This window comes from Macaca nemestrina, chromosome 3, assembly GCF_043159975.1.
Source record: "Macaca nemestrina isolate mMacNem1 chromosome 3, mMacNem.hap1, whole genome shotgun sequence".
NCBI classification, from domain to species: Eukaryota; Metazoa; Chordata; class Mammalia; order Primates; family Cercopithecidae; genus Macaca; species Macaca nemestrina.
The window spans coordinates 69812599-69836606 of NC_092127.1; the positions used below are offsets into that span (position 1 = coordinate 69812599).

Genomic DNA, 24008 nt, shown 5'->3' on the forward strand with positions numbered 1-24008 from the left:
TGGAACAGAATAGAGAACCCAGAAATAAGACCACACACCTCCAAATATCTGATCTTCAACAAATCTGACAAACACAAAGAATGGGGAAAGGATTCCCTAGTCAATAAATGGGCCTGAGATAACTGGCTAGCTATATGCAGAAGATTGAAACTAGACCCATTTCTTACACCATATACAAAAATTAACTCAAATGCATTAAAGACCTAAATGTAAAACCCAACACTATAAAAACCCTGGAAGACAACCTAGGCAATACCATTCAGGACACAGGCATGGGCAAATATTTGATGATGAAGACACCAAAAGCAATTGCAACAAAAGCAAAAATTGATAAATGGGATCTAATTAAACTGGAGAGCTTCTGTGCAGCAATATATATATATAATATATATATCAACAAATTATATATATATAATTATATATATAAAATATATAATATATATATCAACAGAGTAAACAACCTACAGAATGGAAGACAATTTTTGCAAACTATGCATCCAACAAAGATCTAATATCCAGCATCTATAAGGAGTGTATAAGGAATTTATACATATATAAGAAACTTCAAAAAATTTCAAGAAAAAAGCAAACAACTCCATAAAAAAGTGGACAAAGGACATAAACTGGCACTTTTCAAAAGAAGGTATACATGCAACCAACAAGCATATGAAAAAAAGCTCAACATCACTGATCATTAGAGAAATGCAAATGAAAACCACAATGAGATATCATCTTGCACCAGTCAGATGGCTATTATTAAAAAATCATAAAATAACAGATGCTGGTGAGGTTGTGGAGAACAAGGAATGCTTATACACTATTGGTGGGAGTGTAAATTAGTTCAGCCGTTGTGGAAGACAGTGTGGCGATTCGTCACAAACCTAGAGGCAGAAATACCATTCAACCCAGCAATCCCATTACTGAGTTTATACCCAAAGTCACATTATAAAGTCACATGCACATGTGTGGTCATTGCAGCAGTATTCACAATAGCAAAGACATACAATCAACCTAAACGCCCATCAATGATAGACTGGATAAAGAAAATGTGGTATGTATACACCATGGAATACTGTGCCACCATAAAAAAGAGCAATATCTTGTCTTTTGCAGGGACGTGGATGGAGCTGGAGGCCATTTTCCTTAGCAAATTAATGCAGGAACAGAAAACCAAATACCACATATTCTCACTTGTAAGTGGGAACTAAATGTTGAGAAAACATGGACACATAGAGGGGAACAGTACACACTGGGGCCTTTTGGAGGGCAGAGGGTGGAAGGAGGAGGAGGATCAAGAAAAACAACTAATGAGTACTAGACTTAATACCTGGGTGATGAAATAATCTACACAACAAACCTCCATGACACAAGTTTACCTATGTAACACACCTGCACTTGTACCCTTGAACTTAAAAGTTTAAAAAAAGCAATTTCATTTTTCATAATGTATTTTCTTTTCTAACTTATGCTCATAGGCCATAAGCTGAGATTACATTTTTTTTATTACTTTCAGTTTGCTGGCCTTGGACCATTTTGCCTTTGAACTAATTTTATGGCATGCTGAACTTCTGCTTCTTTACCAGCTTCTTCTCAAAGGAAGAAAACTGCAGCCCTGACACCTTCAAAATGAAAACAAGCAAATGAACAAACAAAATACCTCCTCCAGGATGTGGAGGCAAAGCCTTTTTCTTAGAATTAAAGGCCCACATTTGTTCACAATGCTGTTATTCTACCTGCGGGCTTGAAAAATGGGCTGAAGGAAACATCGGACAAATAACTGTATGGCAAGAAACCGAGCAGACAGATTGATTCTTAATTAGTACCTGTGTAGAGCCAAGACCCTCATGTATAATGGTAAGCATCAAAGCAAAGCCTTAGTAAGCATTAGGTGATACTTAAGCATACCAACACATGATAGAAGTTTTTCTTATTGGAAATATATGAAAATAGGTATTATGTGCTATATAACATGTGATATAGTTTGGATATTTATCACCCCGCAAATCTCATGTTGAATTGTAATCTCCAGTGCTGGAGATGGGGCCTGGTGGAAGGTGTTTGGATCATGGGGGCAGATCCTGCATGCCTTGGTGCTGCCTTTGTGATGGTGAGTGAGTTCTCATGAGATCTGTTCATTTAAGTGTATCACACCTCCCTCCCACTCTCTTGCTCCTGCTTTCACCTGTGATGTGCCTGCTCCCCCTTCACCCTCTGTCATGACTGTAACCTTCCTGAAGCCTCCCTAGAAGCCAAGCAGTTGCCAGCAACATGCTTCCCATAAAGCCTGCAGAAATGTGAGACAATTAGACCTCTTTCCTTTAAAAATTAAAAACAAAGAAAATGCACTATTTTATCAAAACAACATATTGTTGATGATGACAATGATGGATGATGATAACGGATTGTTAATATTATTTAGGTACTTTTTCTCGCAGAGGTAAGGAACATTACTGTATTAGTCAGGGTTCTCTAGAGAGACAGAACTAATGGACTAGATATATGTATAAAGGTGAGTTTATTTAACATTAACTCATGTGATCACGAGGTCCCACAATAGGCCATCTGCACGCTGAGGAGCAAGGAGAGCCAGTCTGAGTTCCGAAACTGAAGAACTTGTAGTTCGATGTTCGAGGGCAGGAAGCATCCAGCACAGGAGAAAGATGCAGTCTGGCTGGGAGGCTAGGCCAGTCTCTCTCTTCACATTTTTTGCCTGCTTATATTCTACCAGCACCGGCAACTGACTAAATTGTGCTCACCCAGATTAAGGGTGGATCTGCCTTTCCCAGCCCACTGACTGAAATGTTAATCTCCTTTGGCAACACCCTCACAGACACACCCAGGATCAATACTTTGTATCCTTCCATCCAATCAAGTTGACACTCAGTATTAACCATCACAATTACCTATGTCCACAAATACGGAATTTGTCTCATTTCTTTGTCTATTTCTAAGTTCAATGCATATATTCATTTATTTGTTTAAAGAAAAAAATAAATTCTGTCTGAAACTATTTCGTCTAATACTGGTGGAGGACGTGGTACTCCTGGGTCAGAAATAAAGGCCTTTTTTCTTTTTTCTCACAGGACAGCAAGCCGTTTGTGCATCAGCTCCCCTGCGCAAGCCTGCAGGGAAAATGTGAAGGAGGGTCTAGGAGGATGCTTGCCTGTGCTGTAGATTGTATTACAGAAAAAAAACCAAAAACCAAAAACCAAAAACCAAACAAACCAAAAACACTGCTCTTGGAGAACCTACCACTTTATAGCGAGAGATAAGGAAATGAACCTCTTTGTCCCAGGGGGAACATGACTTCATTTCTCAAGGTTGCTCTGGAAAATAAAATCCTAAGAAGTGTCTCAGGTGAAGAGTACTGATGGTCTTGTTAGAGGCATTTGAACCAGAGCAACTCCATTTTGAATAGGGGCTGGGTAAAACAGGGCTGAGATCTACTGTGCTGCATTCCCATATAGTTAACACATTCTAAGTCACAGGGGAAGATAGGAGGTCAGCACAAGATACAGGTCATAAAGACCTTGCTGATAAAACAGGTTGCAGTAAAGAAGCCAGCCAAAACCCACCAAAACCAAGATGGCCATGAGAGTGACCTCTGGTTGTCCTCACTGCTATACTCCCATCAGTGCCATGACAGTTTCCAAATACCATGGCAATGTCAGGACGTTACCTATATGGTCTAAAAAGGGGAAGTGTGAATAATCAACCCCTTGTTTAGCATATCATCAATAAATAACTATAAAAATGGGCAACCAGCAGCCCTTGGGGCTGCTCTGTCTATGGAGTAGCCATTCTTTATTCCTTTACCTTCCTAATAAACTTGCTTTCGATATAGGAGTTAAAAAGAAATTATTTAGGCCAATAGTAAGGGTAAGGAAGTCCTCTGTAAGATTTCCCTTTTAGTAAAAAACAGCCCCCAAATTATTTCTTTTCTAACAAAAAGCAGCTTGTAAAATTGAGCTGCAAACATGGATAAGCAAGCTGAAAGCTTACAGGGGTGAATGCCAGCAGCTAAAACAATGGGAAAAGGCTCCCTGGGGGCTAGGCATGGTCAACATGGTGGCTCCATCTTCCCTTTTCCTTCCAAACCATGCATATAGTAAGGAGCAGGCAACATGCTGCTGGCCAGGCAAATACTCCATTTGCATAATAGAAGATTAGGGTGGAGCAGCCATCTTCCCTGGGTTTTATGTAAATGTCACACCTGGTCCAACCAATCTTTGGTCCCTATGTAAATCAGACACTGTCTCCTTAAGTCAGTCTATAAAATCCGGTGCACTTTGCTATTCTCCTTTCTCTTTCTTTTGCCTATTAAACCTCTGCCACTAAATCCACTTCTTGTGTGTCTGCGTATTTGATTTCCTTGGAGTGAGGAGACACACCTTGAGTATTTACCCCACACAAACGATGCCGCTTCACTTTCATTTTACTCTACAGACTCGCCCTGAATTATTTCTTGAACGAGATCCAAGAAGCCTCTCTTGGGGTGTAGATCAGGACCCCTTTCCAGTAACAGTCTTGCATTCTCGGCATACCTAAAAACATTTCTGACGTGCTCCCAATAACACCAGTGCTGCTGGTACATTGTCTATATTTTGAGTGGCAAAGAGTTGGGGTTCCAGTTAAAAAAAATAAGATCCAAGGTCCCAAGGTTCCAAACCCACTGAATCCAAGTCTCCAGAAGGAGGTCTGGATTATATTACCAAACACCCCAGGTGAGTCTTTCAGAAATGATAAATAAGAAAAATTACTAGTCTAGGTAATAGTTGTAATCTTGAGCAGCTGAAAATAGGTAAAATTAATGTGAACACATTTTATCTTCCCATTAACTTACATGCAGTTCTAGACATATTTTATTTTATGATTCAGGCTTAACTCACAGTAACTTTCAAGTCCCAGCTGACAGCTTGTGAAGAGTAGCAAAATACACCACTTTGTCAGAAGACTTCTTCTGAGCTGAAAGCAACTGAAAAAAAGCAGTTTACAAAAAGCCGTCTGCCCTCCCCCTGTTTGCCTAAAAGCGCAACATAAATTTGTAAAGATGTCCCCCTTCCCTATCTCCAAGGAGGACAGAAGTTACTCACTAGAGATAACCTGCACCCTTATCAGCCTGAAGACTGCACCAGTGAGATCTACGTAACAAACCTTGCTAAAATTGGCCCTTATCTGCCATTAATTTCCCCATATGATTGCTTTTCCACAACTTGCCACACCTAGAAACTCAAAGTCTTTACCCTTTGTCTTATCATGTCTCTGAACATTTATTGTTCTTTTATTAAGATGCTATGTATGCCCAGAAGTTACTCATGCTGAGCACTCACATGTGTAAATGTTATGCACATACTAACTGATATAGTTTGAATCTGTGTCCCCACCCAAATCTCATGTTATGCACATGAGAAGGGGTTGTTTCCCACCCTGCACTTGGAATGAGAGAAGTGAAGTTACTTGGGTAGGGTCATTCTGAATGGGGGCCAGTATGGAAGCCAGAATAGCTGAGATCTAGCCCTGAAGAAAGTCGGTCAACATCAGATTCTGTGGAAGTCCTCAATAAAAAGAGAACGTAGACTCCAACAAGAGCCAAACTGATAGGCAACTCTTCAGAAAGACATTCATTGTGGAATGAAGGAGGCAATGCTTAAAGGAACCTAGTGGGTAAGCCAAACAAAAGCCAAAGGTGGGAGAAGCTTAGGAAAAGACAGGGTTGGGGACCCAAGCTGTGATGTAGTTAGCAAGGCTCCAGAAACAGAAAGCCAGACACCAGCAGACGAGAACGCCTTCCACTGAGGCCATTTTGTGTTATTGTTGTTTTAAGCCTCAATACCCTATCTCTCCCAAGAAAATAAGAATCTGCCAATAAAAGCTTAAATACCCCAACCTAGCAATGCTACATAAATTAATGAAACAAATATTTCTCTTTAAATATAAATCAGCACCTCTAAATTATATTTCATAGATTTGGGTTGGGTTTCTTAAAACACATCACTGATTCATAGTATTTCAAAGAATAGCATGATTAAAAGAAAAGACAGGAGAAACAGAGAACAAATTATTTAGACTGTATTCTGATTATTCTCATGATGTTTTTACCATGGTTCCCTAATGCCCCTTGTATATGATTTCTACCCCATCCTTTGTTCATCACAGTCAGTGAGTTTAAAAAAAAAAGAAAGAAAGATCAAGCCTTTAATCTAACAAGAAGCTGAAACAAATTTAAGATGCTTTTAAATCAGTAGATGGAAACTCAAACGTATGCCTAATCATCTGTGATGAACTTCAGTATTAAATATATATAAAACATGTTGTACTCTCAAAGGGGTTCATTTTCATGCTTGACATCACCAATTATTATTCAAGCAGATAGCAAAAGATGAAGCTCAGAAGATGATTAAATAATTAGGCGGAAGTACCAAATGAAACATGCATACTTTGAAGTCTGTAATTTCAGCAAATGGCTGACATACACGAGTATGGAAAAAAACATTTGCCTTTGCGGGATCTAGATGAAGATTAATAATTCAGATGCAGTGTTTCCAAAGTGTTTGAGAAAACTTCATAATCAACTTCCTCCTCATCATAATTTCCCAGATTTCTCTGTACCTTTCTTCTCTCAAAGGTCTTCTTATTCACTGCCCAGCTCTGATCATTATTTTCATACAGATGACTATAAATCTACCTCTCTGTCCCAGGGCTCATTTTGGAGCTTCAGACTCACATTTTCAGCTATTTCTTAGCTGTTGTTTCCTAAATCACTTATCTGAACCATAAATTCAGCATAATCCTAAACTAGTTTAACAACTTTCTACCCCAGATGAGATCCTTCTGTGGTTTATAGGTAATAAGAATTCCATTTCTTCATATGTTCATGTTCATAATAGCTAAGTTGTTTTCAGCTTTTCTTTCCCCTTCACCTCTAAAATTCCGTCAACATCTAGTCATGTAGATTCTATCTCCAAAGTATTTCTTGCATTCTTCTTCCTGTGACCCTCATTTACTCCACCTTGTTTACGTCCTTATTATTTTTAACTGAAGCTCCATAACAGGAGAGAGAAAGAAAGACCTCTTGTCCATCTTGAGCACTGCTATCAGATTATTCTTTCTTATCCACAGGGTCTCATCTTACTCTGTGGCTCTAAATCATCAAGGGCTCTTCACTGCCTACCAAATAAACATTTACACCCTGGTATTCAAGATCCTTCAAAATATACAGGCCTGGCACACATTCCCAATCTTATTTCCTACTACTTTCCCTCAATGCCTACACATTCCAGTCAAATCTGATTGCCCCTCCAAATAGAAACTGTGCTTTCATCCTTCTAAGGTGTCTTTCCCTTCCTGACACTTAAAAGGCAGCAAACATGATGGAGAGAAGGGCTGGGAGCTTTGGAGTCAGGGGTCATGTTGTATTGCATTCCATTTCTCAGTAATCAGCTGTCTAATTGTTGGCAAAGTACTTCGTTTCTCTAATCCTGTTTTATAATCTGTTAAATGTGCATAATTCCTACCTCACAGTTATAATTTTTATAATTATAAAATTATAATTTTATACTTATAAAGTTATAAGCTTGAAATGACATAATCCAGTAAAGGAATTCAGTTGTTCCTACCCTCTTTCCTTCAAGTGGACAAATCTCAAACATTGTGATCTCACTCCATTAACCCTTTCTTTATCTTCTAAACCAGATATGATCTGTCCCTTATTTTTAGTGTGAATTTTTATATGAATCTTAGGGCCCTACTTTACTGTGTATTAAAGTCATTTAACAAATTGCAAGATATTTAAGGTCAATAATTTTGCTTTACCCACTTCAGGATTTCTGTGGTACCTCACGTAGTGTTTTGAATCTAGCTCAGTAAATATTCATGTGACTGAACTGATTCAAATATCTCCAATAAAAAAGAGGGTGTATGAAAGAAGCCCCTAATACGCCTTGGGTCTGTGAAGCCAATCTACTAATTAGGGAAATAAGAAAGGAGGCTGTATCATAGAGAGATGACATATTCAACTATAGAGAACAAAACTATGTGCCTTCTTACAGATTGTTTTCGAATTATGGGAACACCAAACTAAATATAAAGACCATAGCTCCAGGAGGGTAGAGGACAGTAATTGCTCTGTTCTGTAATTTGAATAATTCAATGCCACTTTGGAGAAATAACAGCAAGAGGTAAAAGCTGAAAGAGGTAAGAGGGACAGAGCAACTACTGTCCTGACAGAGATTTCATCAGTGAATGCCAAAAATGACCCAAAGGACAAATAGTGTAAACAAACTCAGCACAGGTGAACCAGATCTGACCATCAGGTAGGATACACCTTCAGGCTCTTCGTTACTATTCTGTGAAGCATCTCTATTCATTTTTTAAAAGCTTTTTGCTATTAATACATATTTCACATGAATAAAAATTGGTATGATATGGTCAAAGGTTGCATTTGTCTCAGACTCCAAATCCTTGTCAAAATGGCTTGGTAATGGCCATCTTTTATCTTATTATCTAGAATTTCTTCAGATACATTTTTTAGATAGTTTAAGAAGCTTGAAAGTTCTCTCTTTTTCAGTATCAATTTGAAGGAAAATATTCCTACACATTTTCCGTTTAATCTGGAGATTATTATGTTTTAATCTATATAGTCAACTCTTTTTCAAGTGATTTCAATTAATAGCTATAGGGATAAAAACAAGATAAAAATAATGAATGTGTAGAGAATTTTTAAAGTTTTTTTGTAATTATTTTACTTTGGGAGAGGAGAGTAGGAAAATAAATATCAAGTGTGTTTATAACCTCATAAGAAAGAAGTAACAACTTTGTGTGGGATATTGCTGACCTGGCTGTAAGAATGTTTTTATTCCAGCAGTTTCTAAACTGAAGAGGCATAAGCTGTATCTCCCTATATTAATTGTTCTAGCTAACTGAGTGTTTTTAAACAATCATTTACAACAAGCACATGATAAACAAGTTAAATTTTAACTAAGACATTTCCAGTTTTAGTGTTTATTCTAAATAGGTTTACTGAACGTCATTTTAAATGAGTAATATAATGTTTAAAGTGTCACTAAAGAAAGTATCTATTTTGTCTAGGTGGCAGTGGAATGGATTAGCTCACTTGTGATATTAATATCACAAAATCACATGAGTTTCTCTATTTATAATTTATAAATTATAAATTTATTAGACTATTTGTAATTAACCTAAGAATTCACAGCAACTGGAGAATTTCATAGGATAACTCTTGGGCTTCGGTCTTTAAGTGGTCTTCTCTGCGGTGTTTCACTATCCTCCTATTGCACTCCATGACACTCACTCTTGGTTTGATTTTTAATATTCTGGTCATTATTTGACATTCCCATTTGTAAGCTAGCTACTCTTCTGCTCCATACTTCTATTATCAACCCTTTTTATCCCATAGATTCTCTCTGTATGACAGCTTCAACTATCCAGGTTGGAGTGCAGTGGTGCAATCACAGCTCACTGTAGCCATGACCTCCTGTGCTCAAGCAGTTCTCTCACTGCAGCCTCCCAAGTAGGTGAGATTACAGGCATGCACCACCACATCTGGCTAATTTATTTATATTTTAAATTTTTTTGTAGAGATGGGGTCTTGCCATGTTGCCCAGACTATTTCTCCAGTTTTAACCTGCCCTCAAGTCTCTGAACCACACATTCGTTGGATACAGATTTGAATGCTTAACACAGGCATTTTCCCCATCACCAAAAGTACAAATCTAGGTTACATCCATTGTTTCTACTATCCTCTTAGCATTTCTTCTTCTTAGCATTAAGTTCTGATTTTAATTTTAAGACATTTATTAATTCAGTTATCTTCTCACCAATGCTTTCCCATTCACTGCTATTGTTCAGACCCCATAATCTTTCAGCCAGAGTATTGTAATGGCCTGTTAACTTGTCTTCCTAACTATAATCTTGCTCTTTTCAAATCCACACTCTCCAACCATTTCTATCACCTTTAAATATTTTTCAGTGGCTTCTTATCAAGTTCAAGCTCTTTAACACTGCACACTACGATCACCACTTCTTCACCTCTGCATCTTCCAACACAATGTGCCATATTATGCTCCAAAAGATGAAACTGCTTGTATTTTTCTAAACCTAGCTATCTTTATTTTGCTTGATACTTTACCTGAAACGTTTGCCCACACTTCTTGTCTTAAATAATTTGTATTCATTTATTCCAAGAAGCCTTCCCTGGCCTCAACAGTTTGAGGGCTGAGGGTCATGATATATAGTTCTAAATTATCTATACAATACCTCCCTATCCATATCTACAGATCCTCTATTATCTTATAACATTAAGACATGGATTTTTTTCCATGTATCCATTTATCACCTGCATTTTATCACAGTGCTTAGACTATCATCATTACACACATAATGTTGAACTAGACTGAAATTTTGGGAAATTGCACACAATTCAGGGCCATGCCTGGATAAGTAAACAAACACAGTGAAATAGTTGTTTGTGGGGGAAATTAAAATCTGTTTTAGATGAGGTTTCACTAAGAACCTGAAAGGGACACATAAGAAGAAAAGAAGGACAATGAAAAGACTTAAAAAGTAGAGTTTGATCATCATAAAATCATTCAAATGTAGTTAAAGATTATCTAAAATCATCAGTCTTTTCCACTTTCAGCTCTATCAAGTTTAGATGCTAGTTTCTGCTTCCCTCTCCAAAAGGACTGACTTACTTAGAGGTGTAGGATATACAGTGCTCTTCCTCATCTCCACACTTTTACCCCTGCTGTTGCTTGCACAAAATATCCTCACAATTTTCTTCACCAGACTAACTCATACATTTTCAGGCTCAGCTCATCGGTATCTGAGGAATAAAATTACAATAGTTAAGTGCAAAAGGCATTTACAAAACAATATGAATAGTTTGATTCCACTTTAAAATTTATATACCTACTGATATATTTGTCTGCGTGTCTTTTCAACCCAAATGTATGCCTTTTTTTTTTTTGTACACAAAAATATCCCAGAAGGGTACATTATCTACCTCTGGGGAGTAAGACAGAAGAATTGATTGTGGAAATTTGTACTTTTCCTTTGTAATATTTGAAAAGAGTTCAGATTCCTCCTCTTGGAAGTCTGGCTGAGCTGCCCGGATTGGATGAGGTGCTCACTCTTGTTGCTCTGTAGCATCCTGGGCAGACTCTGAGGCATGGCCACATCCCAATGTGTTTTTGTCTTATATTATTTGAGTATCTCTCTCAATATCTATATGCTTTTTTGAAAGTGAAATTTGCTTCTATACTACCAACTGAATTCAGTACCTGATATATAATAGAAATTAATTTTCACAGAGATTGGTTCAACCAATATGAACAGTTGAATTGAATTCTCCTGTAACTGTCAGTCCTGACACTTTTTGTAAGAAACAAAAGTGTCAGTTTCAAGAGAAAAAAAGTACTCAAAGCTTTAAAATTTGGTTTCTTTAGACACATCCCAAGATAGGAAAATTGTCTATAATATTCAGTCACATTTTCAAATAGCTTTCAAAAAGTCAGCAAACTTACTCTTATATCCTTGTCAAAAACATGCCAGCTCATTGAAAATGGTACTTAAAACATACTTGTATATGAATGTTCATAGCAGCACTATCCACAAAAGTAAAAAAGTGGACACAATTCAAATGTTCAACAGGTGAATGGATAAACAAATTGTGATCTATACACATACAACAAAATATTATTCAGTCATTAAAAGGAATGAAGTATTGATACATACTACAAAGTGGATATAAAGACTTTATTATAAGTTAAACAAGCCAGACACAAAAGGCTATATATTGTAGGATTCCATTTATATGAAACTTCCAGAATAGGTGAATCTATAGAAAACTGAATTACCAGGGAATAAGAGGGTGAGTGATGGAGAGTAATTGCTTAGTATGTACAGGGTCACCTTTTAGCACAATAAAAACGTTTTGGAACTAACTAGAGAGAGTTGATGGTTGTGTAACATTGTAAATGTACTAAGTGTCACTGAATTGTTCACTTTAGAAAGGTTATTTTTATATTACACGAATTTCACCACAATAAAAAATATATACCAACAGTTTATGACTTAAAGAAAAGGCAGAAGTAGTTACACAGGAGTACATTTTATAAGTCTTTCCCATTATAAACCAAGCTCTAAAAGGGCTAAAAATTAGCATTAATAAACATTTTATTTATTCATGGGAAGCAAAATCTTCACCACATTCTATTTCTGTCAAGTTTAAAGGTTTGAGGGAGATGACAGAAATTAAAAACAGAACTATTGGGAGACAAGGTCTACAGCAATTAATTTTTGGTATGCTCTAACTACAAAAACAGAACTGCAAATATCATTTTTCTGCAGTTGTTAAATCTGTTTTAAAAAGCTAAATTTAACTGAGTTATTTCCAATAACAATCAGAATTAATTCTTAACATTATTTAATAATCTCTATATATGCTATAAATTTGAAACTACAAAAATAGATGTCTCAGGAATATGAAACATATTTCTTCAAAATAATGCAATCAAATGTATTTGGATTCACCTATTAATGCTACCTCAGATGGCACTGCCTTTGCTGTCATTTCCGTGAGAAAACAGAAGTGACTTTTCCATACAAAAATTTAAGAATTTTAGCACAAAATAAAATATGTATTTTGTTAGTCATACTAAATGCTGTCTTAATGCCATGGAATAATAAATGTGACTTCTTATATGGTTAACTTAGGTGAAAATTACTTAGACTTAATAGAAGGCTGCACTTAAATAAGTGACTGCACAGTACATAGTAAGGGGATATTAAAATGTATAATGTCACTTCTAGAAGTACTATTAATATTTCAAGGGAAATTTTCTAACTTACACTTTCAGTTAAGCCCAGCTTAGCAAATATTGACTTTACATAATGTGCTGAGCATTGTGATAAGGAATAAAAAAGCAAGAACAGAATTACTACCCTCAAGGAATTGGCCATCTAATGAGAGCCAAAGAGTTCAAATAAGTTGTAGCTAGATAGCTTTATGTTTAATAAAGTGTAAGCAAGTTCCAAAAGTAGTAAAAGGAAGTAGGTAATTAACTCAGTTTGGAGAAATTATACATACAAAGCATAGCATATGAGCCAGTCATGGTAGGATAAATAGAAGTTCAATGGATAAACAAGATAGGAAAATGTGTTTCAGATATTCTAGGCCTATAAAACAACCCTATGATCTTCAAAGAACTATGAACAGTTTATCAGTGAAAAAAGAGGAAGAAAAGGGTGTGAGAAGAAAAGAAAATAAAGAAGAGAGGGAAAGAGAATAAAAAGGAGAAAGAGAAGAGAAAGAACTTGAGCTGTAAAAGCCGACTGGGACCATATTACAAATGATTTTGTTGAGTTTGAACATCACCCTCTGACCATCAGGGAGTCACTGAAGGAACTCATCTGGGGAATGATATGGTCAGATTTGCAATTTGGAAAGGTCACTCTGGTAACAGTATGGCCAAAAGATTGCAAGGACAAGTCTGAAATCAGAAAACATCCAATAGTAAACTATTATAACAGTTCAGGCTAAACATGAACAGTGCTTGAATTGCAAGGCCAGTGGTGATGCTGTAAAGGCAGACTTGCAATATAACAATTGCTGACCAACTGGCTGTTGAAAGTGAGAAAACAGAGGAAGTAGTTTTATGGATTTGGATAGAGATTGCGGCATATCAGTAATGCAGATAAGGAGAGAGGGGAGCCAGACTGCTTAGCTCTGCATATGTTGACTGAAGGACTTATAGACTACCTTCATTCTGAACTGAAGACCTCAAGCCAAAGATACATATTTAGCTGGACTGAAGACCTTTTCTTGAAGATACGTATTTAGGGTGATTCGGGTTTTTTTGTTTTTGTTTTTGTTTTTGTTTTGTTTTCTTTCTTTCTTTCTTTTTTTATTTTGAGACAGTCTTGCTCTGTCGTCCAAACTGCAGTACAGTGGTGCAATCTCAGCTCACTGCAACCTCCGCCTTCTGGGTTCAAGCAATCCTCCTGCCTCAGGCTCCTGAGTAGCTGGGATTACAGGCGCATACCCCGTGCCCGGCTAATTTTTGTATTTTCAGTAGAGACGGGGTTTTACCATGTTGATCAGGCTGCTCTAGAACTCCCGACCTCGTGATCTGCCTGCCTCGCCTCCCAGGGGTGATTTGGTTTTAAATGGCAATTTAAATGGATGACATTATCCGGGGAGAGAAGAGCACTTAAAAGCCTGAAGAAAACCAAGCTTAAGCATACTTTGCGTAAGTAGTATTCTAAAGAAAATGTCATGGAAGTAGGAGGAAATTCAGAACAGTATAATATCATGGAAGTCAAAGGAGAAAATAGGTTCAGGAATAGAGTGATCAGCACTGTTAAATGCCAGATGAAAACTGAGTAAAACAAAGACTGAAAAATGTCTATTGAATTTGGTAACTGAGAGATTATTTTAATGGAATGGGGAAGATGAAATACAGATTTTAAAAGGAGGACAAGAAAGCAAAGTTATTTTATTTCATTATTTTTTTATCACCGTATTTATTTTATTATTTTTATGCTTTACTTTCCAAAGTTATCATTTCAATAAGATGGTTGAGAATAAAATAAAGCCAGGGAAATAATTTTTAAAGAGTGTTTCAAGCTGCTTCTTTTTAGTGTGTTGAGCAATTTATTTTTATTTTTTCAGGAAAACATAATCAGTGGTAATTTGGCATTTAAAATTTTCCCAGGAGCAGGAAAATTCGCTACTGAAAATTCTGAAGTCATTTAAAACAGTAGAAAACTTTAAATTTTAGGAAATCCTTGACATCAGGGAAATAGGCTCCTGAGAGCAAGACATCCTAATGACTTCAGATTACCACCTGTGAGCATATAAACGCCTTTCAGAAGTGATACATATCAAGAAGTTATTGACACCATAGAGACAGTAACATGTGCTGGTTAAGAACAGCTCTGCAATGTATCTGTTGAGATTCCAGGCTTGGCTCTATCACTTTCTTGCTGTGTGATCTTGCCCAAGTTATTTATTATGTCTTAAGTCTCATTCTCTCACCTGTAAAATGGGGTTAATAACAGAATCTACATGATAGGGTTCTGTTAGCAGTAAATCAAATAACATTTCTCTTGCATTTAGTGATAAGAAAGATGACATTGATTTGATATCTTCTAGATGATGATGTTTATTGTACATGTTTGTATAATTCATATTTAGAGCCATGAAATTAAGACTTTGAAGGCAGTGAGTATAGACAGAAAAAGGAAGAGGTCTAAAAACTGTTTCAAGCCCTCTCCATCTGTTAGATATTGGACCTTGAGGAAGAACTGGCAAAGGAGCCTAAACTCAAGCAGTTAGTGAGGTAGGAAAAAAACCAGGAGTGTACCATCATGGAAGCAAAGGGAACAAAGTCTTTCAAGAAGGTGTGGATGATCAATTGCATCAAATACTACTAATAAATCAAGTAAAATGAGGAATGTGAATTGATTCCTAGATTTGTCAAAGGAGAAATCTTTGGTGACCCTGACAAACATGGTTTTGGTGGGCATTATCTGTGTCTTTATGTGATCTTGATCACTTTTGTACAAGCCAAAGAATAGGACAGTTTTTTTGTCCATGACGGTATTTGATCCACATAGGGCCAATGAAATGTGGTTGATGTGTGCTGGGAGCTTCTGGAAAAGTTCACATGCTCTTCTTGTTGAGCTAATGGAAAAGACTTCTTTGCCATTGGGCATGACCAAGAAACCCAATATCCCTGAGGTTTTGGGTAGATATCTTAGACTCTTGAGATGGAATAGTTTTGCCACAGAAAAAAATAGAAGTTAGGCAGAAACTAGTCACCAATAACATAATTGAATAGTAATTAATTGTCCAAAGTCCAATGTTCCTATTCTTCCCAGAGTCTGCTTGGCTCCAAATAGATGAGCAAATAAATTCCATTTTTATATAAGCCATATATATTTATTTTTCTGTTACATGCAACAGAAGTGTTTCTAACTAATAGTGCAATTTATCAAGACTGGCATCACATGAGCTGAGGCATAGGAAAGGTAGTGATTACTTGAAGGATTTTAGGCATCCGTAAAAACAACTTCCACCACATTATATTACACATGACCAGATCCTGCTCTTTTTCATCTCTGCTTACTCCTTCATTTTAAAGTTGTTCTAATTAGTCATATAATTAATTAATTGAAAAACTGTAATTCGGTTCTAAGAGGATTATGGAAAGATAGTGATAGAATTTCAGTATTTTATTTTCTATTCATTCCTAGCTTGAATTTGTTTGTCTATGTTGAGACAAGCAGCAATTGGTGTTGGTGAGCTGTTGAGTATAAATTATTGAGTTCCAAAAAGTCTTGATAGAGGAGAAAATGTGGAGTTCTTTCCCAACATGGGTTAGGCATTTGTCTGAAAACCAGACTTAGATACCCTCAAAATAAAGTTTGTGCTTGATGAATGCTGGGAAAAGTCTCAGAGTTCTGTGCACTCCAGGCAGCTAAGGTCAACTTAATCTTAAGTGAGGGTTCTGAGCCTGACCTCCACAAAGCCCAAGGAGGGATGTCTGGTGGGCTGAGACTTCCCTATTTCTGACGATAGGAAAGTGTGAGTAGAAAGAGGAATAGAAATGTTCTTTTCATTGCTTAGACAGAGTCTCTCTGCCTCCCTGTTACACAATTCCTAAGGGAATTAGGCAGGGGATGCTTTGCTTTCCCTCACTTAGGGGACCACTGGCACTCCAAAATCTGTATCCAGGTTCCCATGAGTCCACAAAGAAAAATAACCCATTAGAATAACAACCTGAAGTAAGAAGAACAAAGGATACAGGTACCCAGTGGAATAGAGAGGCTGGGGAGATCAGTTGAACAAAGAAATTGAAGAGCACTTTAGTACAGTGCGCACACACACACACACACACACACACACACACACTTCAGCTCTCTAACTATATCTATGTATATTTATATATTTAAAAAGTATGAATTTAAATCTAAATATATAATGAGAATCTAAGAATGTGGAGTTTAAGTGCTAAATAAGGATTCTTGAAATAAAAAGAAACACTGAAATGAAAGCCTGATGAGTTTAGAATTAAAAGTATTTCACTATGTCAACAAAACATAGGAGCCTGTGGAAGAGTGGGTTTGGGGTAGAGAGGAGACTTAGGAATAAAAACATTCCAAATTTTTCATCTGATGAAAATAAAACAGAGAAGATAAGCAAGTGAAAGTATGCTGAAGAATTTATTTTAGTGGAGTGAGTGGGGTGACAATTAGAAGTAGAATGCCTTGGTGGAAAAAAAAAATGGGATCTTGTTTATAAATAGGAGCAGAGAAATGTGCAGCAGATGAGGGGTGCTTGACATTGACATGGCAGACAAATATACCTCTTTTCAAATCAAGCACACAGCTTTAATAGAAAAAAATTTAAAGCACAGAGAAATTGAAAAGAACAACCAACAAACTCAATTTAAAAATAAAGCCACTGCACTGCAGCCTGAGCAACAGAGCTAGATTTCTGTCTCTAAAATAGATATATTGATATATATTTATATTATATATGATATATAACATATAACATATAAATATTTATAAATTTATATATTTTAAATATATATAGAGAGAGAAAACTTTATCACTTATAACTCTTAAATGGAGAATTGAATATATATATCTGTATATAGCTATTCAAATCTATGGAATATTTACTAAAATTCAACATATACTTGACCACAAAAAAACTCTTAAAATTTTTTTTAAAGAAGAGATTTAACAAGTCATTTTATTTTCATTGTAATGCAATAATTTAATATATAAATAATAAAAAGGTGAAAATATTGTAACTAATTACAAATTTGTAAACATACTTTTTGTTAATTATTGAATCAAAGTGGATATCAAAATTAAAGTGGAAAACAATCACATAAAGCAATAAAAAGAACACACTGTAAAACCAGTGAAAGCTGTACACAAAGGAAATTTTATAGCCTTAAGTCATTATTTTCTAAAAAGATAAACATTAAAGACACCAAACATTCAATTTAAAATGTAAAATAAATAACAAATACTGAAACAAGGAAAAGAGAAGTTGTAAATGTAAAAGTTGAAAGTAATGAAACAAAAAACAGAAATGTAAAAAGAAAGAACAGATACATTTAAAAGCCAGTTATTTGAAAAGATCAATAGACTAAACCCTTTGTAAGTCTCAATAAAAGAGGAAAGAAAAGAGAAAGCAAAATGTCGGAGACTGGAAAGAAGGTATCAAAAAGGAGACAATGAAAAATATAGAAAAGAATAAAATAATTATAAGACAATAACACATGCAATTTGATTGCATCAAATTTGAAAATCTATAGTAAAGGGACATTTTTCCAGCAATATATAAATAATCAAAATTAATTCAAGAAAAAGAAACCATCAATACTTTAATTACCAAAGAATAGATTAGAAAATTGTTTAAATTAGAAAATTATTTATTCATAACTGAATAAATCACCAGTAGCAGATGGTTTCACAGCTGAATTTTATCTAATCTTAACAGATAATTCCAATGTTATTTAAACCATTCTAGACATCAGCAAAATATTAAATGCTGCCCAATTAATATTATGAAATTAGCACCCTTAAATATCAAAATATGATTAAAACAGTACCAAAGGTCACCTATAAACATATATTCCAAATATTAACAATATTAGCAAATAAAGTCTACCCCCTGCAATCAAGTATAATTTATTTATTTTTTTCTGAGACAAGATCTCACTGTCATCCAGGTTGGAGTACAGTGGCCTGATCATGGCTTCTCACAGCCTCAACCTCCCAGGATGAAGCAGTCCTCCCACCTTAGCCTCCCAAGTAGCTGGGACCACATGCATGAGCCACCACATGCAGCTAATTATTTTTATTTCTATTCTTGTAGAGATGGGGTCTCCCTATGGTGTCCAGGCTGGTCTCGAACTCCTGGGCTTAAGTGATCATCCTGCCTCAGCCTCTCAAAGTGCTGAGATTATAAGCATGAACCATCAAGCGCAGTCATAAGTATAATTCTATTCTAGAAATGAACTGTTTAATGTCAGGAAATCTAGCAACATAACCCATTAAATAACAATTAAATAGAAAAACATTTTGGTTATATCAATAGAAAATGAAAAATTCAAAATTCAGCAGCCATTTCTAAGTAAAGCACTAATAAAAATAAGAATAGAAGAAAGCTACTTTAAAATGTTACCTATTAAAGAAAACACATCAAATATTATTCTAAATTGCCAAACACTAACATAATTTCAATTAAAATCAGAAATCAGAGAGGGATTTTTATCACATTGCTATACAATATTGATATGGAGTATGTAGCAATATGAAAATACTGCAAACAATAAAATTAATTTGAACAGTAGAAAATATAACATTTTTGAAGTTTGAATTTTTTATCTAACAAAGGAGTCTCAAAAAGACAAAATACAAAGGAAACACTACAAGAATTATTAAGAAATTTTTAAAAGATAGCTGGATACTTCATAAATATAAAACAATCAATTACATTTTTCTATTCATAATAAGCATTTAGATGTGAAAGTGTAAAAAAATAGCACTTATCTTATAAACATAACCATATTGTCATAACTATGAAGTTTTGAGGAAAACTTTTAAAGACAAATACCAAAAATAAATGAAAAGGTATAGTGTCTTCTTAAATGAAAATACTTGATATTATATAAATATTATTACCAAAGTATTAGACATTTATTACAATTCCAAATAGAATTTTCACTATTTTTCTTTTAATTTAAAATACTCAATGTTTTCTTGGAAGAAAAAATAGATGCTTCAGAAAGGCCAAGAAATATTTCTAAAAGAAAAGTGAGAGGGGACTTTATTTTCCAGTTATCAGAATCTTTAGCTAAACTTTGTAATCAAATCAGTATGATATTGATCAAAAAACAGACAAATAGATGATTGCACAATGTGGATAATCTATAAATATATCTGGGTACATTAGAAAATTTAATGCATTCCACTTCAAAGTTAGTATCTTATTTTAGTGTTAAAAGGCTGGTTAATTTAATAAGCCACACTGCTTAATATGACCACTCATTTAGAAGAAAATAAAGTTAGATACCTATCCTACACTTTATTTAAAAATAAACTTCAAATAATTTTTTTTAAAACTTAGATATTAACAAAAAAACCTAGAAGAAAATTAGAAGACTCTGCATATAACAGGTAGAAAAAATCTTAACAAAATGAGAAAATTAGAATTTACAAAAGAAAGAAAAGGTATACTAGACTACATAAAAATTGCAAAATTTTTATGACAAAAGATAAAGACAATCAATTTTTTTTATAAAACTAGCCCCTCAGATTACAAATGTTCATCATCTTTAATATATAAGGAGCTCTTACAAATTGACAATGAAATGACTAACAAAAATTTAAAAACAAAAATGAATAAAAATAGGAATAGGCAATTATAGAAGAGCAAATCATATGGATAATAAACATGTAAGAAAATTGCTCACTGGCAGGTAAGAAGATACAAATTGAATTAAGAAAGAGATAGTACTTTTTAACACTCAGCCTGGTAAAAATGAAACAATATACCCATTACTCGTGAGAATAAGTGGAAGTAACCACTCTTCTACATTGCTGAAGGAAATATTCGTTATTACAATACTTTCACCAATGTTTATTCAAATTTAAAATACGTATAATTTTGACCTTCCGTTCCATCCTGAGACTATGACCCATAAGAAAAAATAGCACAAGAGCCTAAGGATGTGTACAGCAGAGTGTGTACTACAGCATTGTTTGCAATGGCCAAAAATATGAAAATAAGATAATTTTCCAGCAAAAGGAATGATTGAATAAAATAGCAATATACTCTATGGAACATTATTAAAACATTAGAAGAAATTTAGTTAGAACTAAGTCAAATTCCTTAGAGGGAATGGCATGAGATATTATCAAGTGAGGACAGCAAACTGTTAAGGGGTGCATATACTATGATTCCATTTTAAATCCATGACAAGAAAACTCTCTCTCTCTATATATGCACATGTAAATACATGCATATGTTTAACATTATTACATGGGTATGGATAATTGGTATGTCCTAAGTTGTTAATATGAATTTCCCTGGTAGCACAAGTGGGAGGGTATGGAAGGAGATGCACAATTAATGGGATAAGAGGAAAATAAACAACAACAACAACAAACTTTATTATAGGAAAATAATGTATATGACTCTATTATGCATCTATGTAAATCTTATATGTGTGTTTCAGTATATGCCTAAAAATAATGTAAAATCAAATTTCAGAATACTGGGACTGCATTTCCCAAACTGTATTTGATAGGACATTAACATTCCAAGACATACTCTTATCTATCCTTAAAAAATGGTCTTCCCCGTTTGAAACTCAGGAAGTCCTGTGAGATACCACCTGATCCTCAAACACAATAGCTTTCTTTCTGCAGCTGAGGCAGCACTTACCAATTAATTAATGTCATTTATTCAATGACTATATACACTATATAGATAGCTTGTCTAATTTCAACATATATGTGGAATTGTTCAGTATTTATTGTATAAAATATGTATGACAACACAGAGAGACTCTGTCTCTGAAAAACTTTTTTAATTAGCTGGGAGTAATGGTGTACACATATAGTTACAGCTACTCAGGAGGCTGAGACAAGAGAATTGCTTGAGCCTATGAGTTTGAAGCTGCAGTGAGCTGTGATCACACCACTGCATTCCAGCCTGGGCAACACTGCAAGACCCCGTCTCTAAAAACAAAACAAAACAATATATGAATCTAAAAAGGGAGTGAGAGTCTATGAATAGCAGGATTAAGAGGATTTGTGGATAAAGGAACTGGGCATCACTGAATAACAAGATGTCAAAGCTAGAAAAACATCTCACAAATGACTAATCTAGATTTCTAATTTTATCAAGTGGTTAGTGAGGCTTACAGAGGTGTGGATGACTGCCCAGAGTCACACCGCTGATGACTGATGGTACAAAAGCTCAAACCTGGGATTCTGGGCCAAGGGTTTTCTCTGCCACATTCTACTCTCTTGTATAGCATACTGGCTTTGCCTTTTACTGACTGATTGACCCTGGATGGTCTCTTGGGATCTTAGTTTTCTTTTCTGTAAAATGCACCTATTTCTTAGGATTGGCTTGAGGAGTCAATAAGCTTTAATTTACAAGGTGCTTGTCTCTGTAATTGATACACAGTTAACCCTTGGCTACTGCTACTGCCCTTAAACCATCTCTATCCCTCTATAGGCTACCTCAGTATGATCTCGCTAGTGGCAGAAATTAGCATGTAGAAATGACCTGGCATCTCTCTCTGGCAGCCTGAGGCAGGAGGAAAGGAGAGAAAAAGAGGTAGGAGGGAGAAAGAAGAGGAGATTAGGAGGAAAAAAGTGAGAATAAGAGAAAGAGAGAGAAGAGGTGGAAGAACAAGAAGGAGATGGAGAAAAAGAAGCAGGAGAAAGAGAAAAAAAAAAAGAGTGGAAATTCTGTTCCTAACTCTCCATGGCCTCTGTGTAACGAACAGTGTGGCACATTGGAATGAATGAATGAATGTATTTTTAGAGTTGTGTTTTCAAAGGTTACAATATTTAGCAGTGAGACCAGTTTTTCTGCCTGTTAATTACATGGAAAACAAAGACAACATTGAAGTGATACACACAATGATACTTTATTTAGAGTTTTTGATTCTGCACAGTCATTAAATTCTTTTCCTGGAAAAGCTATTATTAACAGTGCTAATTGTAGTTCAGCACAACAGCTCTCAATGGCTGTCAAGTTTAGAAGGGTGTTTTTCAACAAGCTTTTGAAAGTCCTAATTGGTGGGAAAAACCAGACTCTCATAGTTTCTTATATAAACTCTTGAAACACAGAAAATATTTGATGAAACCCTACTACCAAATGATCAAAATGTATTTTTCCCCAATCAAATAAATGTGGCTTATGCAACCACAAATCCTAAGTAAGACAATAAATGGACTAAAATATTTACTATGTCTAAAACCCTGTTAGTGCTTTTATCAAAGTATCTATTTTCTCCCTCTTTTCAAAAAGAAATAGGTAGCTTTGAATATTATGAGGGGTCTTTAAAAAGTTTATGCAAAATGCATATTATAAAATAATTACAAATGGATTAAAAACTTTTGCACAAAAGTAAACTTGTATTAACTTGTATAGCACACCTAGGATCTAGTTTGAGGCACTAAGAAGGGTAAGACACCAACTTAAAAACAGTCTTTATCAGAGCAACATGAATTCTGCTAAAATTGAGGCAAGAACAAATTATCAAATTTATGGTGAAGCTTGTATGGGAGAACAGTGAAATGACTGACGTTTTTGCAAAAAGTTTATGGGGACAGTGCCTCAAAGAAGTCAGCAGTATACAAAGGGATAACTCATTGTAAGAAGTGACAAGAACGATGTTGAAGGTGAAGCCTACAGTGGCAGATCATCTGCACCAATTTGGGAGGAAAAATTTAATCTTTTTTATGCCCTAATTGAAGAGGATTGATGATTAACAGCCTAAATAATAGCCAACACTATAGACCCTCAATTGGTTCAGCTTACACAATTCTGACTGAAAAACTAAAATTGAGTACACTTCTCACTCAATGGGTGCCAAAGACACTGTGCTCAGATCAGTTACAGACAAGAGCACAGCTTGCAATGGAAATTTTAAACAGGTGAGATCAAGGCCCTGAAGCATTTCTTCAAAGAACTGTAACAGGAGATGAAACATGGCTTTACCAGTACGATCCTGAAGACAAAGCACAATCAAAGCAATGGCTACAAGATGTGAAAGTGATCCAGACAAAGCAAAAGCAGACCAGTCAAAAGCAAAGGTCATGGCAATAGTTTCAGGGATGCTCCAGGCATTTTACTTGTTAACTTGCTGGAGGGCCAAAGAACGATAACATCTGCTGGTTATGAGAGTGTTTTGAGAAAGTCAGCCAAAGATTTAATA

The 24008-nt window shown here is 35.3% G+C and overlaps 1 long non-coding RNA gene across 1 annotated transcript in view; it reads right to left on the reverse strand.

The window, feature by feature from the left end:
• Positions 1 to 10627: 10627 nt before the first annotated feature.
• Positions 10628 to 24008, reverse strand: part of LOC139362336 (uncharacterized) — a 71431-nt gene continuing 58050 nt past the window's right edge. Inside the window, exon 3 of the long non-coding RNA XR_011621052.1 lies at positions 10628 to 10843. This is a non-coding gene — a long non-coding RNA (uncharacterized lncRNA). The remainder of the gene's footprint in view (positions 10844 to 24008) is intronic.